The 7,873-nt window shown below is 50.5% G+C and overlaps 1 pseudogene; it reads right to left on the reverse strand.

Moving 5' to 3' along the window:
• Positions 1-1,681: 1,681 nt before the first annotated feature.
• LOC126096072 (U6 spliceosomal RNA) lies at positions 1,682-1,755 on the reverse strand (annotated as a pseudogene).
• Positions 1,756-7,873: the final 6,118 nt, after the last annotated feature.

Below are 7,873 nucleotides of genomic sequence, written 5' to 3' on the forward strand. Positions count from 1 at the left end.
GAGGGTTCTTCCAGGCAGAGGTAACATGGTCATTGTACTTGAGACAGCATTGGCAGCTATAGGATTGGACTGGGGAACAAGAGGGGTCCACTTTGTGACAGTGATTGTACATGAGGGCTCCTCCGGTAAGGAGGTGGTCAACGGAAGAGGACGATTCGGTGAATATATGCATTAGATAAGTTGGCCCGGCATCATTAAAGATGAAATGGGCCAAGTGGATTTCGATGTTGAGCTGGGAGTTGAGTTCCGCCATCACCTTAGCATCTGTGACCACGGGGCTAAGCTTTGTGATCATGGCAGTGAAGGTTGGTGGATGTCGTGGGGGGTTGAGGATGATAGGGAGAGGACGGGGTGTGTTAGGAGGAGAGGATGGCTCATTGGCCAAATTGGATATGTGGGATTTGGGAGAGGAGATCGGTGTGGAAGGAAGCATTGGGGGATTTAATGAGGACTGAGTCCTTGTGAGGAATGAGAAGGGAGATGGTGGCACTGGGGAAGTATTTACAGATGGCCAGGGTAAGGTTGCGGGCATTGTGGAATTAAGGGTCAGGATTGGAGAGGACCAAGATGTGGGTGGCAGGTGTGGCAGGGGTGGGGGTTGGAGTCACGTCCTTGGGGGTGGGTGGGTCATGAGGATCAGGAGTTTTCTTTGTCAAGATTGCGGGGGAAGGGTCAACATTAGGGCGTTTGGAAGGTTTCGGGGCTATGGCAGGGTGGAGAGGGGGCTGGGGAATGGGTTGCAGGGGAAGATGGTTCAAATGGCTCTGAGCACTATGGGACTTAACTTCTGAAGTCATCAGACCCCTAGAACTTAGAACTACGTAAACCTAACTAATCTAAGGACAGCACACACATCTATGCCCGAGGCAGGATTCGAGGCTGAGACCGTAGCGGTCGCACGGTTCCAGACTGTAGTGCCTAGAACTGCTTGGCCACACCATGCATGGGGAGATGGCGGGGGGCAGTTCCCCCTGAGGGGCGGATGACGCAGATGGAGGGGGCGCGGCTGGCACAGAGACCATGGAGTGGTGAGCCGAAATCTGTGCTGGCTTAGAGCCTTTCAGAGGTGGCACAGGGAGTGGTGGGAAGTCTGCAGATGGCGATGGGGCGACAGCGACAGGGGAGGGAGAGTTGGGGGTAGTTACAGCCGAAAACGGCGTAGAAGTGGGGTGGACAGAGAGGGAAGGAAGGATGGGAATGGGGGTGGCAGATGAGCTCGATGTGATGGTGGTTGGAGAAGTGGAGGAGGAGGTGAAAACGATAGAGGTGGTGTGGTGGGAGATGATGGCGGCATGTGAGAGGGAGCAAAGACGGAGGCGGCGGCGGCGAAGGTGAAGGACCCAGCAGCGCGAGTAGGCGGCAGCCCCTCCGGCAGGCGATGAAAGCGGTCCGATGAATTCCCTCTGGGCAGCAGCTGGCCGATGTCAGCAAGAAGGTGGCAGCCCAGAATCCTCCGGCGGCGGCGGCGGCAGCAGCAGCAGCGAACAGGCAGGTGGACAGATGGATGGACAGCTACAGTAGTGAGTACTGGGCGGCAGCTCCGGTGGGCGGATGGACAGACAGCAACAGCAACAAAGCTTCGAAGATTCCACCTTGAGGATAGCCCAGACTCTGCAATCTGTCGTTTTCGAAGGAGTGGATCCAACCCTCTACATGTGAATGTATACGACTACGCTTCACGATCCTTGCACAGGGGCCATGCTAATCTTCTCTGTATCGTTCCAATTTTAGTATATGTACCGCCGAAGCGAGTACAAATGTATATGCACACAAAGTATTATATATCAGAGCTCTGTCTTCATCTCATTTACGAGCACTTAAGTCAATGTGAGAAGTTTTTAACAGATAACACATGTATCATCCTCTATTATGTTATAAATAAATATTCCCATCCTGTCCTACTGCCCCTTACAATCATAGCACTATTCAGAACGCTGTATGATGTCGACAGACGAAAAGACTTTACGATATAAATCTTATAAGTTGTATCCTTTGTGTCCTCTAATCTTTGCTACATGCACTGGCAGTATCTTTAGTAAATGTATTTTCGCACCAACTGACTTAGTTACACAAGTTGTCAGTGCACCTGAGCTTTTATTTGTGATAGATTATTAGCACGATGGTAACACTGACAATACAGCACATATTTAACAACATTTTACGATGTAACCCATCGGATCTTGTGGGACTCTCACAGTCAAAATGCTACACTTTGACGACGACATCATCTAGACGGTTGGATCCCCTCCTTCGAAGGCACAAGATTCCAGAGCCTGGGCTACCCTCAGGGTTGTTGCTGTTGCTTTTACGTTTGCTGGCTGGATGGCTGGCTGCATGTTTCGTCTGCCGCTAACGCCGCCGCCGCCTGCTGCTGCTGATGCCGTCTGTCCATCCACCTGCGTCCATACGTCGCCATCCGTCTGCCACCGTCCATCGCCACCGACGCCTGCTGTCCATTCGTCCATCATCAGTACTCCCACCTCCAGTGTCATCTACACCTCCCCCTCCCATTCTTCCACTGTCACTTCCTGAAGTGCCGCCCCTGGCCTCCCTCCTTATACCTCGCCTCCCCTTCCCCCACTCACCCATTCCCCTATCTCCTCCCCTGCTGTGTATCCCCACTTCTATACCCTTCGTCCAGCCTCCACACCCTCAACAGCTCCCACTCCTGCCTGCTTTCACATACACTTCCGTTGCCACCTCTGCTGCCGCCCCTCAGGTGGTCGGCTTCCCCTCTCTCACCCCCCCCATCACTTCATCATCCGCATCCCCCACACACATCACGTCACGCCGGGCCACCATCCTCACCTCTGAACCAGCTGCTTCTCCCCACTTCCACACGCCAACGGGATCTGCCACCCGCCACCTCCCTCTCCTCCCTGTCCCTCTCCCCTCCTCCCAGCCTACATTCTCCAAAAAAACCCAAAAGCGCGTCATTACCGACTCTGCTCCCGCCACTTCCCACAAAAAGTGACCACCCCCTCCCTCCCCTCCCATTGTCTCCATGGACACCACCCCTCCTCCAGCCACCCATGCCCCAGCCCAATCCTCCACACCTTTGTCCTGTTCACCCCAGACCCCAAGATCCTTGATACCTGTACCCTCACCACGGAGATACGAAAGTATTACCTGGTGCTCCCATCTCACGAATGATTTCCCACAGGGTCCCAGTCCTTATCAAGTCCCCATCCCCCTCCTTTCACACGAACCTCCTCCACAAATTCTCACTAATTATGTTTGGCCCTCATGCATCCCTGACACCCTTCCTCTCCTCTTCCTCTCCGTATCAGCCCCAGCCTCCCTGTCGCCCCTCCAACCTACACTGCCATGATCACCAAGCTCAGCCAGGTGATCACAGAGGATGAGGTGTTGACAAAACTGAACTCCCAACCAGACCCGGAAATCCACTCTCCCCACCATATCCACAATGCCTGTGGTCCCACCTACATCACGCAGGTCTTTTTGGAGTTCGCCCCCTCCATTGACCACCTCCTCACCCAGAGTGCCCTGATTTACCACCGTCGCCACTCTATTGAATCCTCCAAGTCCCATCCCCAATACTACTGCTGCCAGCGACGCCTGATGTATAACAATCACCTGACCCCAACTCCAAGAACCCCCAAACCTGTCCCCATTGCAAGGCCTCCGGCTTTCTTAAAAACTGTCCCAGCCTCGCTGCTCCTCCTTCCTGTAACACCTGCAACGGCCCCCATCCCACCTACGCCGGCAAGTGTAAAGCTAAACCCCCTCCTGTCACCCCTGAGCTTACATCTACATCTACGTACATACTCCGCAAGCCACCTGACGGTGTGTGGTGGAGGGTACCCTGAGTACCTCTATCAGTTCTCCCTTCTATTCCAGTCTCGTATTGTTCGTGGAAAGAAGGATTGTCGGTATGCTTCTGTGTGGGCTCCAATCTCTCTGATTTTATCCTCATGGTCTCTTTGCGAGATATACGTAAGAGGGAGCAATATACTGCTTGACTCTTCGGTGAAGGTATGTTCTCGAAACTTTAACAAAAGCCCGTACCAAGCTACTGAGCGTCTCTCCTGCAGAGTCTTCCACTGGAGTTTATCTATCATCTCCGCAACGCTTTCGCGATTACTAAATGATCCTGTAACGAAGCGCACTGATCTCCGTTGGATCTTCTCTATCTCTTCTATCAACCCTATCTGGTACGGATCGCACACTGCTGAGCAGTATTCAAGCAGTGGGCGAACAAGCGTACTGTAACCTACTTCCTTTGTTTTCGGATTGCATTTCCTTAGGATCCTTGCAATGAATCTCAGTCTGGCATCTGCTTTACCGACGATCAACTTTATATGATCATTCCATTTTAAATCACTCCTAAGGCATACTCCCAGATAATTTATGGAATTAACTGCTTCCAGTTGCTAATCTGCTATTTTGTAGCTAAATGATAAGGGATCTATCTTTCTATGTATTCGCAGCACATTACACTTGTCTACATTGAGATTCAGTTGCCATTCCCTGCACCATACATCAATTCGCTTGCAGTCCCTCTCGAACTCATTTATTCCCCCTATCCACCCTAACAATTCCCTCCATCCACCCCCATGGCTGAGGAGATCACCTGGTTCCTTACCATTGTCCTCCTAAACATTCATCCTTTTCAGCAACCCCACACATTCCTGCCCTCTCTGTTTTCCACCTGAAAACGTTTGCCACTTACTCCCACAACCAAGCCCACTTCACCTTCACCCACCTCTTCCTTTCCCTCTTCCCCCACCCCGCCCCCCAATGTTCCCATCATGGCGCAGCATGAGTGTTGCATCCTCTTCCAGAATATCTGCTCCTTCCACATGAACAAAGGGCTACTCATGAACACCCACTCTCACCACCAGGTCGCACCTTCCTCTTGAACGAAACCTTTCTCCAGCCCCACCATTCTCTCCGCACCTCTCCTTATATCCACCACTGCATTGACACTCCTGGTCCTCGAGCCCAGGGTGAAGTCACGATTGGCCACCTCAGCATATCCCCATCTGGCCACAACCCCTCTTCAACGACCCCACCAAACACCTTATCCTCAGCATCTTCTTCCCCTCCCTCACCCTTACCTGCTCCACCATCTATGTCAGCTCCACTGTTCCTCTTCCTTATGACTGCATCTCCCACATTGACCACACCTTCCCAACCTATGTGACTGCTGCCGATATTAACATCCATAACCGCTCCCCTCCCGCCCTTTGGCAATGGCATCCGTTTCTCTCCACAATCCAAGGGGACCTTGTTCCTCTTCCCCTGCACACCCATCCCGAAAGTGACACTACACCTGATGTTGTCATTGCCTCTGCCAACCTCCTTGGGCGCATCGCTGTCGACATCCTTGACTCCACAGGTAGTGACCACCTCACCATCCTCACTGTCACGTCTGCTCACCAACCCCCCTCCAGCTCCCCACCCTGCACCCCCTCCCAAGGTCATCCATGACTACTGTCATGGCAACTGGAATGCCTACCGGGACTCCATCGCCACCCAGGTCAAAAGCCACCCTCTTACCTATCGCCATCCTGATGAAATCATCCACACCTTGTCCTTCCTACAGAAGTTACTTACTGACGCCATGGAGGCCGATGTTCCCAATAAAACCATCCATACTCATCGTCCCACTCTCCCTCCACGTGCTGTCCTCCTCCACAAATCTCGCCGCCTCTATAGCTCCTTCCTGCGCACTCGTGACAGCGATACACTCCAACGCCACTGGCAAATACAGCGACACGTACAGAACCTTATTACAGCATAGAAACGCCGGGACTGGCACCAGAGCTGCACACAACTCAATGCCATCCTCCCTATCAACTCCTCCAAGTTTTGTCCACCTTCCATCGCCTTACTGATTCCCATTCTGCACCACATTACCCACTTCTCCATAACGATCGCCCTCTTCCTGGCAACTTCGGTAAGGCCAACCACTTCGCTTCACATGTCTCTGAGGTCTTCTTCATACCTGATGATCCCGACTTTGATTATTCTCTTTTCCCCACCATCATGGAACGCTCTGATACCTCAGTCGCTCCACTTGCTCCTAGTCTCCAGTACTTGGGGCAGTTGCCCTCTCCGACATCAACACTCCAATCACAGCACAAGACATTTAAGTTACCCTCCAGTACAAATGCGACATGGTCCCTGATCATGACTGTGTCACCTACCGCCACCTTAGAGAAAGCCCCTTCCACTTCCTAACTGTCCTTGCCCATCTCTATAATGTCATCCTCTCTCCCAGCTTCCACCAAGACCTGCCTCTTCCTATCGTCCTATCTTCCTAACATCTGTCTTCAGTAAGGTATTTGAATCCATCCTCTCCCATTGTACCCATTAGTACCTTAATCAACACCACCTCCTCCTCGTTACCCAGCGTGGCTTCCAACCCTCCTTCTCTGCTGAAGACCAACTGCTTAACCTCGTTCACCTTCTCTCTCTTCAGCTTAACTTCCGTCGATCCGCCGTTTTTGTTTTCCTCGACCTCCAAAATGCCTTTGACCATGTATGGCATCCCAGTCTCCTCTTTAAACTCCAAACCTACGCCCTGCCTATCAATTTTGTCCATCTGGTCGATTCCTTCCTCTCGCGCCATCCTTCCTATGTCACCCTCCACAACATCAACTCCCGTATCTTTTATCCCACTGCTGGTGTCACCCAGGGCTCCATTCTCTCCTCTGTCCTCTATCTCTTGTACACAGCTGATGAAAATGGTATAACAGGTGTAGGATTCGTTATGAATAGGAAGGTAGGGCTGAGGGTGTGTTACTGTGAACAGTTCAATGACCGGGTTGTTCTAATCAGAATCGACAGCAGACCAACACCGACAACGATAGTTCAGGAATACATGCCGACGTCGCAAGCTGAAGATGAACAGATAGAGAAAGTGTATGAGGATATTGAAAGGGTAATGCAGTATGTAAAGGGGGACAAAAATCTAATAGTCATGGGCAACTGGAATGCAGTTGTAGGGGAAGGAGTAGAAGAAAAGTTTACAGGAGAGTATGGGCTTGGGACAAGGAATGAAAGAGGAGAAAGACTAATTGAGTTCTGTAACAAGTTTCAGCTAGTAATAGCGAATACCCTGTTCAAGAATCACAAGAGGAGGAGGTATACTTGGAAAAGGCCGGGAGATACGGGAAGATTTCAATTAGATTACATCATGGACAGACAGAGATTCCGAAATGAGATACTGGATTTTAAGGTGTACCCAGGAGCAGATATAGACTCAGATCACAATATAGTAGTGATGAAGAGTAGGCTGAAGTTCTTGACATTAGTCAGGAAGAATCAATACGCAAAGAAGTGTGATACGGAAGTACTAAGGAATGACGAGATACGTTTGAAGTTCTCTAACGCTATAGATACAACAATAAGGAATAGCGCTGTAGGCAGTACAGTTGAAGAGGAATGGACATCTCTAAAAAGGGCCATCACAGAAGTTGGGAAGGAAAACATAGGTACAAAGAAGGTAGCTGCGAAGAAACCATGGGTAACAGAAGAAATACTTCAGTTGATTGATGAAAGGAGGAAGTACAAACATGTTCCGGGAAAATCAGGAATACAGAAATAAAAGTCGTTGAGGAATGAAATAAATAGGAAGTGCAGGGAAGCTAAGACGAAATGGCTGCAGGAAAAATGTGAAGACATCGAAAAAGATATGATTGTCGGAAGGATAGACTCAGCATACAGGAAAGTCAAAACAACCTTTGGTGACATTAAAAGCAACGGTGGTAACATTAAGAGTGCAACGGGAATTCCACTGTTAAATGCAGAGGAGAGAGCAGATAGGTGGAAAGAATACATTGAAAGCCTCTATGAGGATGAAGATTTATCTGATGTGATATAAGAAGAAACAGGAGTCGATTTA

This window comes from Schistocerca cancellata, chromosome 8, assembly GCF_023864275.1.
Source record: "Schistocerca cancellata isolate TAMUIC-IGC-003103 chromosome 8, iqSchCanc2.1, whole genome shotgun sequence".
NCBI classification, from domain to species: Eukaryota; Metazoa; Arthropoda; class Insecta; order Orthoptera; family Acrididae; genus Schistocerca; species Schistocerca cancellata.